The 11,600-nt window shown below is 44.8% G+C and overlaps 1 non-coding gene across 1 annotated transcript; it reads right to left on the bottom strand.

The window, feature by feature from the left end:
- Positions 1 to 307: 307 nt before the first annotated feature.
- LOC119923249 lies at positions 308 to 443 on the bottom strand. Its single transcript, XR_005448804.1, has one exon. It is a non-coding gene; the product is annotated as a small nucleolar RNA SNORA7 (small nucleolar RNA).
- Positions 444 to 11,600: the final 11,157 nt, after the last annotated feature.

Here is an 11,600-nt window from a genome sequence, read left to right as displayed (position 1 = left end):
CTACACCCTGGATAAATAATAATAATAACAATAATAATAATAATAATAATAATAATGATAATAATAATAATAATAATAATAATAATAGTATTTGTTAGGCGCTTGCTATGTGCGAAGCACAGTTCTAAGCGTCTCCCCCAGAACACCCAATCTCCACCTGCAAACGTTCTGGTAGTGTATCCATAGAGTTTTCTTGGTAAAAATATGGAAGCGTTTTACCATTGCCTCCTTTCATGCAATAAGCTTGATTCTCTGCCCTGGACCCTCTCCCATGACGCTGATGGCTGCCCAGCTCAGGTGAGTTTTGACATGTAACAAATTGTCTTCCACTCTCTAGCCACTTCCCAAGCTAGGAATAGAATGGTTATGCCTCTGCTTGATTCCCTCCTGTAGTCGAGACTGGTAAAGTACTGGAAACTCTCCAGATGCGACGCCGAGAGGGTAACCCATACCTAGACCTAATCAAAAAATAAAACCTAACCTTAAGTCTAACCCATATGGGAATCCTAGCCTTACACTGACCCAAACCCTAACCTTAAACTTAGTCCTAACCGTTACCCTAAGGCAAACCCTAACAGTAAACCCAAAAGTAGCCCTAGTCACAACCTAAACCTTCACTGTAACACTAAGCATAAATCTAGGCATAGAGCTAACACTAACCCTAACCACAACCCTAGCCTAAACATGAACGCTCACCCTAACTATAACCATAATACTAAACCTACCCATAAACCTAACCTTAACTTTAACCCTCGGTTTAGCTCTACCCCTACCCTTATGTAACCCTAACCCAAACCCTAATTTTAACTCTTCAGAAGCCCTAGGCTTAACCCTAATCCAAAAAATAAATTTAGCTACCATCATGGGGAAGCTCCCCTTCAACCTTGACCTGTTTCTGTCTAAGTCACTCCTCCTCATCACATCACTGAAACCTGGATCTCCCCACACGACACGGTTTCCCCTGCTGCTTTCTCCAGAGAGGGCCTCTTCTTCTCCCAGTTCCCCAGACATACCAGTAAAGGAGGAGGTATTGGCTTCCTTCTCGTGCCCCATTGCCACTTTCACTCCTGTCTCCGCCTTCCCTTCTTTCCCCTTCTTTTAAGCCCATGTCATACACCTCTACCACCCGCTCAACAGTCTAGTAGCTGTCATCTACTGCTCCCCCAGCTCCCACTGCCAACTTCTTTAATCATCGTGATCCCTTTCTCACGGTCCTTCTCTTTTTCTCCGTGCCCACTCTGATCCTTGGAGACCTCAAAATCCACACAGATGTTCCTGATGACTCCTCTGCCCCCCTCCTTCTATCACGTCCCCACTCTGCCAAACGTTCTCTCCATCCCAACTTCCCCACTCACCAACTTAGACAAACACTCTCAATCTCATCATTACTAACCACTACACAAACTCTACCCTCACAACTCTGAAATCTCTCTCTGTGATCACAACCTTCTCACTTGCCTCCTCTACCACACACCTCCTCCCCATAAATCTGGGCTATTCCCTACAGAGACCTCTGATCTCTCGACCGCATCCACCTATCTCCACTTATCACACCCTGTTTAGCCTCCATACCCGATATACTCACTCTTGATGACCAGATGTTCTCAACGTGACCCTCTTTCCTGAAATAAACTCAATCGCTCCCCTATTCCTTTGTTGCACTCATACCACTAACACACAGCCCTGGATCACCTGCACTGTGCCTCGATCTTTCCTGTCTCACCGCTGAACCCTAGACCACATCTGGCCTCTCGCCTGCAACATCCTCCATCCTCTAGTCCAACAGAAAACCTTTATCCCCTGCCTGAACGCCTTACTTGAAGGCACATCTCCTCCAGGAGGACTTCCCAGACTAAGCTCCACTTTTCCTCATCTCTCTCTCCATTCTGTGTTGCCCTGATTTGATCATTTTACTTTTCCCCCTCCCACCTAGCCCCAAAGCACTTATGCACATAACTGCAATATCATTTATTGGTATGGATGCCTGTCTCTCCCCGCTCTAGACTGGCAGGTCGTTATGGGCAGGTAATGTCACCATTTGTAGTTGCATTGTACTTTCCCAAGCGCTCAGTGAATTGCTGTGGGCACAGTAAGTGCTCAATCAATACGATCGAATGAATGAATGAATATGCTTGCTTTCATGTGACCGACCATCCCATACATTGGCTCTGAACTAACAGGCCCTCCACTCCACCAGGCCTAATGTCTTGGTCCATCCAATCCAATGTTTTTTGGTCTGGGGTCTGAACCACTGGAATTCATGCCAAGCTATCTACGTATTTGTTCCAGTAAGATGCTGAGATCAGTGTCCCTGCCAAGGGCATCCATCAGTCAGACCTGCAAAGGTTATTAAAACACAATTTCTAGCAACTCTCGATATACAGCTCCTTTTCCCAGGCCTTGCAACCTTGCGCTTTCACTCGTGGGCCTCCCAGGCAAGGATCTACGTGGTTACACCTTTAAAAGAGGGCCATTAGTCCGTGTAGATAACCTCCGCACTAGCTCTGGGTGCTAACAAATGAAGAAATAACTTCACCATGTGGATGAACCGTTCGACCTCCGCAGTGATCCCCTGTCCCATGGCTGGGCACAGGGCTGCTGCTCACACCATTCGTAGGCCATTTTCCCTGTGAGAACTGCCATTAGTGAACCAGGTTCGGTTCCATCTCTGGGTATCTTGAAACTGTGGTATAGTAAGGCCACGTCAGCGAGGCGCTCTGTTAACGCTGGCCTGCCCTCCGTCCAGTCTCTATGGGTCACCTAAATGATCAACCTTTGGATGGTGGAGGTGTTGGTGACTTCTGGGGGCATGATAGTGGAATCCCAAAGATGCTTCAGAATGGGATGGGGCAAAGCGTAGCTTAATTACCCATTTCCCTATGATGTCTTTAGTAGCCTAAAGTCCCTCATACGTGGCAGTGATCTTCTTCTGACAAGGGGAATAGTTACTCTGGACTACCTTTTATCCCAATAATCCGAGAATTGTCAGGATTTGGATCTTTGGGGACTTCCCCTGCCATTGCCCATATTGCCACCTGGTAGTTCTGACCCGGCATGTAAAGCAAGTGTTTTTTCCCTTTCGAGGGATCTGAGGACTCAGTATTGCTGCATGGCTTGAATGATCTCATACAAAGCCACTTCGTGCATCTCTGTCCACTCCCACTTGGCACCACTCTTGATTCGGGAGAAAGAAGGCTGGGCCTAAAACATGAATTTCGAGTCATGGTGCCTCGAACATCCCAACATTCCCGGGACTGGTTGGAGGTTAAGATAAGGGCTGGGCTCTGGTAAAGTTAAATTAGTGTTAGGGCTAAGGATAGAGTTATGGTGAAGGTTGGGGTTAAAGTTTTGTTTAGGGTTAGGACTAGGGCTAGAGGTATGGCTAGGGCTAGGGTTAGCATTAGAGTTTAGATTCAGGTTAGAGTTTTGAATAGTTTAAGAGTTAGGGCAAGAGTTAGGGCTAGGAATCATGCTAGGGTTACTGTTAGGATTATGGCTAAAGCTATTCCTAAACTAGGATAAGGGTTAGTGTTGAGGGGGCAGGTTGTGTAGAGGACAGGGCTGAGGCTAAGGTTAAAATAATAATAATAATAGTAATGATGGTATTTGTTAAGTGCTTACGCTGTGCCAAGCATTGTTCTAAGTACATTGGGGTAGATATAAGGTAATCAGGCTGTCCCACGTGGAGATCACAGTCCTAATCTAATATCCATTTTACAGATGAGGTAACTGAGGCCCACAGAAGTCAAGGGACAACTCCTTGAACGAGTTGTCTACACGCGCTGCCTAGAATTCCTCAACAACAACTCTCTCCTCGACCCCCTCCAGTCTGGCTTCCGTCCCCTACATTCCATGGAAACTGCCCTCTCAAAGGTCACCAATGACCTCCTGCTTGCCAAATCCAACGGCTCATACTCTGTCCTAATCCTCCTCGGCCTCTCAGCTGCCTTCGACACTGTGGACCACCCCTTCTCCTCAACAAGCTATCTGACCTTGGCTTCACATACTCCGTCCTCTCCTGGTTCTCCTCTTACCTCTCCGGTCGTTCATTCTCAGTCTCTTTTGCAGGCTCCTCCTCCCCCTCCCATCCTCTTACTGTGGGAGTTCCCCAAGGTTCAGTGCTTGGTCCCCTTCTGTTCTCGATCTACACGCACTCCCTTGGTGACTTCATTCGCTCCCACGGCTTCAACTATCATCTCTACGATGATGACACCCAGATCTACATCTCTGCCCCTGCTCTCTCCCCCTCTCTCCAGGCTCGCATCTCCTCCTGCCTTCAGGACATCTCCATTTGGATGTCTGCCCGCCACCTAAAGCTCAACATGTCGAAGACTGAACTCCTTGTCTTCCCTCCCAAACCTTGCCCTCTCCCTGACTTTCCCATCTCTGTTGACGGCACTACCATCCTTTCCATCTCACAAGCCCGCAACCTTGGTGTCATCCTCGACTCCGCTCTCTCATTCACCCCTCACATCCAAGCCGTCACCAAAACCTGCCGGTCTCAGCTCCGCAACATTGTCAAGCTCCGCCTTTTCCTCTCCATCCATACCGCTACCCTGCTCATTCAAGCTCTCATCCTATCTCGTCTGGACTACTGCATCAGCCTTCTCTCTGATCTCCCATCCTCGTTTCTCTCTCCACTTCAATTCATACTTCATGCTGCTGCCCGGATTATCTTTGTCCAGAAATCCTCGGGGCATATTACTCCCCTCCTCAGTAATCTCCAGTGGCTACCAATCAATCTGCGCATCAGGCAGAAACTCCTCACCCTGGGCTTCAAGGTTCTCCATCATCTCGCCCCCTCTTACCTCACCTCGCTTCTCTCCTTCTACAGCCCACCCCGCACCCTCCGCTCCTCCGCCGCTAATCTCCTCACTGTACCTCGTTCTCGACTGTCCCGGCATCGACCCCCGGCCCACGTCATCCCCCGGGCCTGGAATGCCCTCCCTCTGCCCATCTGCCAAGCTAGCTCTCTTCCTCCCTTCAAGGCCCTACTGAGAGCTCACCTCCTCCAGGAGGCCTTTCCAGACTGAGCGCCTTCTTTCCTCTCCCCCACGTCCCCCTCTCCATCCCCCCCATCTTACCTCCTTCCCTTCCCCACAGCACCTGTATATATGTATATATGTCTGTACATATTTATTACTCTATTTATTTATTTATTCATTTTACTTGTACATATCTATTCTATTTATTTTATTTTGTTAGTATGTTTGGTTTTGTTCTCTGTCTCCCCCTTTTAGACTGTGAGCCCACTGTTAGGTAGGGACTGTCTCTATATGTTACCAATTTGTACTTCCCAAGCGCTTAGTACAGTGCTCTGCACACAGTAAGCGCTCAATAAATATGATTGATGATGATGATGATGAAGTGACTTGCCCAAAGTTGCAACCTCTGCCTCCCAAACCCATTCTCTTTCCACTAAGCCAAACTGCTTAGGTTTAGGTTTAGCATTTTGCCTACAGTAAGGGTGAGGGTTCGTGTTAAGGATAGAGTTAGGGTTGGGGAAAGGGCTAGGGTTAGGGTTTGGGCTATGGTCAGAATTAGAATTAAATTTGGGGTTAGAGTTAGGGTTAGATTTAGAGTAGGGGTTAGGGTTTGGATAAGGATGGGGTTGAGGCTCAGGCTAGGATTAGGGCTAGGCATGGTTTAGGGTGAAGATTTGGATGAAGATTAGGGTTGGGTTCTGTTAGGGCTCCCGTAAGAGTGAAGGAAAAGGTAAGGGTTAGGATTAGTGGTAGGTTTAGGGCTCGGCCTGGTCCTTTGGTTGGGGTTAAGGTTAAAATTAGGTTTAGAGTTACAGGGTTGAGGTTGTTTTAAGGGTTTGGGTAGGTTTAGGGTTCGGATTACCATTGAGGCTAGGCCTAGGCCTAGGATTAGGGTTAGGGTTCAGTAAGGGTTAGAGTTAGTTTAGAGGTAGGGTTAGTGGAAGGCTTAAGGCCTATATTAGGTTTAAGGTTATGGCTATGCCTAGGACAATCCTTAGGATTAGTGTTAGAGATAGGGTTAGGGTTAGGGTTAAGTGTAATCCTAGGCTAAGGTTAGGATTATGGTTAAGATTAGGGGAAGGGATAGAGTAAGTGTTGTCATGGTTAGGGTTAGGGGAAAGGGTTAGGTTTATGGTTAAGGCTGTGTCAGTGTTGCATTTTGGGTTATGGCTAGGGTGAGGGCTATGCCTAAAATAGGGATAAGGTTTGTGTTAGAGTTAAGGTTAGGGTTAGCATTAGGGTTAGGTTTAGAATCAGGGTTAGGGTTAGGTTTAGAGTTAGAGTGAGGACTAGGGTTTAGGTTGTGGTTAGGTTTAGAGTGGAGGTTAGGTTTAGGGTTGGGGTTTGGTTTAGGTACAGGGCTAGTTTCATGGCTAGTGCTTGAACTAGGACTAGAAAAAGGGTTAAATTTACAATTAAAGTTAGGGTTAAATTTAGCCTTAGGGTTAGGGTTTAGGGTTAGGCCTAGGGCTAGTGTTATGGTGGGGATTATGACTAGGCCCAGGGTTACGGTGAATGTTAGGTCTAGCCTTAAGGGTAGGGTTAGTGCTAGCGTTTATTGTTAGTGTTAGGGTTAGAGTTAGGGCTAGAGCTAGACCTATGGCTCGGGATAGGATTAAGTATAGGATTAGAATTAAAGTAACTATTAAGGTTAAGTTAAGATTATAGTAAGGGTTAAAGTTAAGGTTAGGGGTAGGGGTAGGTTTAGATATATGTTTAGGGTTAGAGTTATGGTCAGAGTTATGGGTAGGGTTAAGGGTAGTGGTGGATTTAAGGTTAGGTTCAGTTTAGGGTTATGTTTAGTAATGGAACTAGGGTTAGAGAGTTTAAGGCTGAAAATGATGGAAAACGTTAGGCTTAACATTAGGGGTATCATGAGATTTAGTGTTAGTAAGAGGCCAAGGGCAGAATTTAGGGTTAGGGATAGGTTTGGGGTTAAGGCTAGTGCCTGGGTAATGCCCAGAGATGTATTAGGGTTAGGGGTCATGGTTAGACACATGGTTACATTGAATGTGAAGCATAGGGTTAGGGCTAGGGCTAAGGTTTAGAGTAGGGTTAGAGTTAAGGTGTAGGGTTCAGTTTGTGGTTATGGTTATGGCAATAATTAGAATTAGTGTCAGAGCTATGATTAGGGTTAAATCTAGGGCTAGGGTTAGGGTTAGAGTTAAGGTTAAAGTTTTTTTTAGGGTTAGGTTATGATATAGGTTTGAGATATGGTTAGGGTAAGGATCAGCGTTAGGGTTAGATTTAAGGTTTGGATTACGGTTTGATTAGGGTTACGTTTAGGCCTAGGGTTAACATTAGAGATAGATTAGTGGCTAGTGCTAGGGCTAGGGCAAGGCTCAAATTTGGAGTTAGGTTTAGGGTTAGGTTTAAAATTAGGTTTAGGGTTAATGTTAGGGTTCCTGTTCGGGGTAAGGATATTGTTAGGGTTAGGGTTATGGTTAGGTTTAGGGATTGGGCTGGGGTTATGGTCAGAATAAGTGGCAGATTTAGGGTTAGGGTTAGGGTTTAGGTTTATGAATAGAGTTAGAGATATGGTTAAGTCTAGGGCTAGTCTTAGGGCTAGGTTTAGAGTTAGGATCTGGGTTAGGTAGGCGTGGGATTATCGTTAGAAATAGGTTTAGAGAAAGCATTTGAGAAGGCTAGGGTTATGATGGGGTTTAGGATTAGGGTTAGGATTATGATTAGGGAAATAGCTAGGTTTTTAGTTTGGGATGGTATTAGTGTTAGGTTTAGGGTTTGGTTTAAGGTTAGGGTTTAAGGTTAGGGTTAGGAGTAGGTTTAGATTTAGGGTTAGGGATAGGGTTAGGTATGGGTTAGGGTTAAGGCTAGGGCTAGGATTGTGGTTAAGGTTTGGGTTACGACTAGGGTTAAGGCTAAATTTAAGGTTAGGTTTAAGGTTAGCAGCAGGACTAGGGCTAGGTTTAGGGGAAGGGTTAGGCTTTAGGTTAAAGGTTAGTGCAAGGGTTAAGGTTTAGGTTAGAGTTATGATTAGTGTTTAGAGATGTCTCTGCCATATATCTACTCTGTGACCTATGGCAAACCACTGAATTTCTCTGTGCCTCAATTACTTCATTTGTTATATGGGGATCAAGACTGTGATTCCCATGTGAGACACCGACTGTGTCCAACCTGACCTTGAATCTTCCCCTGTGCTTAAAACAATCCTTGGCACATAGTAAGTGCTAAACAAATACCACAATCTCTTTGTTATTATTATCATTATTATTAGATAGGGTTAGGGTTAGTGGGAGGCTGAAGGTCAGCCTAGAGTTTAGATTAGGGTGAGAGATACCATTAGGGTTAAAGGTTCAGTTAAAGGATAGTGTTAAAATTTGAGTTAAGGTTAGGTTTAGCTTTAGGGTCAGAGTTAGGTTTAGGATTATGGCTAGGATTGGGTTTACGTTTAGGTTTATGGTTAGGGATAGGATCAGGCTAGGCCTAGGCTTAATGATAGACTTATGTTTGGATTTAGAGTGTGTTTTAGGGTTAGCTTTGTTGTTATGGTTAGGGTTTGATTAGGGTTAGGGTTTGGGTTAGGGTTAGGGTTTGGGTTAGGGTTAGGGTTAGTGCTAGGGCTTCTGAACAGGTTAAATTTAAATTTACATTTTGGGTCAGAGTTAAGGCTATGGTTCCTGAACAGTTAAAGTTAGAGTTTGGGTTAAGGCTAGGTAAGGGGGTAGGGTTAGGCCTAGGGCTAAGGTTAAGGTTAAATGATGGTTAGTTGTACGATTATGGTTATGGTTATGATGAGGGTATGTGTTAGGACTAGAGTTAGTACTAGGGTTATGGTTTAGGGCTAGGTTTAGGATTAAATTTAAGGTAGAGTTAAGATTAGGGGTAGGGGTAGGGATGCATTAAAGTTATGGGCTACGCTATGTCTAGTGTTAGGTAATGGTAGGGATAAGGTTTGAATTTGGATTAGGAATAGGTTTGAGTATTAGGATTAGTGCTTGGGTCACGCTTAAGGTTAGGGTTTGTATTAGGTTTGACATTAGCGTTTGGTCTAGGTTTAGGACTAGCACAGTGCATTGACCAGGGAGGTTTGCAGTGTTTAAGGGTGATAGGTTCCCCCAACACCGGTGTCCAGAATTGGAGGGCTTCAGCCAGAGTTAAGGTCAGGTTTACTGTTAGCAGTAAGGGTGGGATTAGTGCTGGGATAAAATTTGGGTTATGGATAAGGTTAGCATTAGGGATTTAGTTAGGTTTAAGATTAGGGTAACTCAAGGTTACAGTTAGGTCTAGAGTTAGGGAAAGGCAAAGGGTTCTGGTGAGGACTCAATCTAGGGACAAAATTATGGGTAGGGTTAGGGTTAGGGATAGGTTGAGGGTTAGGGTTAGGTTTGAAAGTAGCTCGAGAGGTAGAGCCAGGGTTATGATTAAGGTTAGGGTTAGGGTTAGGGTTAGACCTTGATTTGGGGTTAGGATTAGAGTTAGGGTTAAGGTGAGGTTTAGTATTATGGTTAGGGTTAATGCTAAAGTTTGGGCTATGATTAGTTCTTGAGTTAGGCATAAAGTTAGCATTACCATGGTTAGTCTAGACTTAAATCTAGGCCTACTCTATGGTTATTGCCAGAGTTAGGGCTAGGCCAAGGGCTAGGCTAGGGTTAAGGTTCAGGTAAAGTGTAGTGTTATGGTTAGTTGTACACATGAGTATAGGCCTAGGGTTCGGGTTATAGTTGAGGTTTAGTGTTAAGGTTAGTTGTTGATTAGGATTATAGTTATTTTTAGGGTTAGGGTTAGGGTTAAAATTATGGTTTGATTTAGTAGTAAGATTAATAGTAGGCCTAGGCTAGGATTAGTGTAGGGATGGGGTTAGGACTAGGACTAGAGCTAGTACTAGAGTTAGAGCGAGCATTAGGGTTAGGATTAAGATTTTGGTAAGGCTTAGTCCTAGAGGTAAAATTAAAAGAAGGGTTAGGGCTAAGGCTAGGATTAGAGTAATGGTTACAGTTAGATTTAAGGCCTGGAGTAGAATTGGAGGTAGGGTTGGGGCTAGGATTAGTGTTATGATTAGAGTTAGGTTTTGGGGCCGGAGTAGAAGTGAGGTTAGTATTAGGGTTACTGCTAGTGTTAGGCTTAGACTAAAGACTATGGCTCTGGTAAGGTTATAGCATAGGGTTAGAGCTAGCAGTCAGGTTAGATATGGGGAAAGAGTTTGCATTAGGGTTAGCAATAGAGTTAGTCCTTGCCTTGGGTTTACAGTTAGACTTAAGGTTTGAGTTCATTCATTCATTTATTCGATCGTATTTATTGAGCACTTACTGTGTGCAGAGCACTGTACTAAGCGCTTGGGAAGTACAAGGTGGCAACATATAGAGACGGTACCTACCCAACAACGGGCTCACAGTCTAGAATGGGGAGCCAGACAACAAACCAAAACATGTAGATAGGTGTCAAAATCGTCAGAACAAATAGAACTATAGCTATATGCACATAATTAACGAAATAAATAGAATAGTAAATATGTACAATTAAAATAAAGAGAGTAATACATCTGTACAAATATATATGCAAGTGCAGTGGGGAGGGAAAGGAGGTAGGGTGAGGGGGGGGTGGGGAGGGGGAGAGAAAAAATGGTGCTCATTCTGGGAAGGTCTTCTGAAGGAGGTGAGCTCTCAGTAGGGCTTTGAAGGGAGGAAGAGAGCTAGCTTGGCGGATGTGTCGAGGGTGGGCATTCCAGGCCAGGGAAAGGACGTGGGCCTGGGGTCGACGACGGAACAGGTGAGAACGAGGCACAGTGAGGAGGAGCAGCCGAGGAGAGAAGGGTGCACAGTGGGCTGTAGAAGGAGAGAAGAGAAGTGAGGTAGGAAGGGGCGAGGTAATGGAGAACCTTGAAGCCGAGAGTGAGCAGTTTTGGTTGATTCGTAGGTTGACATTCAGCCACTGGAGAATTTTGAGTTAACGCTGGGCTTAAAGTTAGGTTTCAGTTAAGGGTTAGATTTAGTTTTAGGGTTAGGTTTAGGGTTAGTTTAAGGCTAGAGTGTTGGGTATAGGGTTAGTATTAGGTGTACGTCTAGGTGCAGGGCTAGGGCTAAGGTTAGGTGGAAGATTAGAGTTAGAGTTTGGGTTATGGTTAACCCTAGGGAGGGTTAGAAACAGGGATAGGTTTAGGTATTGGGGTAGTTGAGGGTTACGGTTAGGTTTAGAGTTAGATTTAGGTTTTAGGTTAGGGTTATGGCTAGAGTTAAGGTTAGGGTGTTAGGGTTAAGTATGTGGTTAGGGTTACGATTAGGGTTAGTATGGTTAGTATGAAACCAGACCATAGAGTTAGGGTTCAATTTATGGTTCAGGTTAGAGTAAGGGTTAGGGTTACATTTAGGGTTAGATATAGGTTTAAGGTTAGGGTTGATTAGTTAATTGATTAATTATTTTAATTAGATCAATTGATTAAGTTTAAGGTGTTAGGGTACAGTGTTAGGGTTAGTAAAGTTAGAGTTAGTATGAGGGCCAGGGTTGGAGCTATGGATAGGGTTAAGGTTAATCGTAGGGCTAGGGTAAGATTTAGGTTAGGGATTAGGCCTGCGGGTAAATTCTGGGTAAGGGTTGGGGTGAGAATTAGATTTAGTGTTAAGCGACAGGACTGGGTCTGAAGTTAGAGTTGGCATTAGG

The sequence above is a fragment of the Tachyglossus aculeatus genome, unplaced genomic scaffold (assembly GCF_015852505.1).
Source record: "Tachyglossus aculeatus isolate mTacAcu1 unplaced genomic scaffold, mTacAcu1.pri scaffold_163_arrow_ctg1, whole genome shotgun sequence".
In the NCBI taxonomy this organism is placed as follows: domain Eukaryota; kingdom Metazoa; phylum Chordata; class Mammalia; order Monotremata; family Tachyglossidae; genus Tachyglossus; species Tachyglossus aculeatus.
This window is presented reverse-complemented; position numbering and strand designations above follow the sequence as displayed.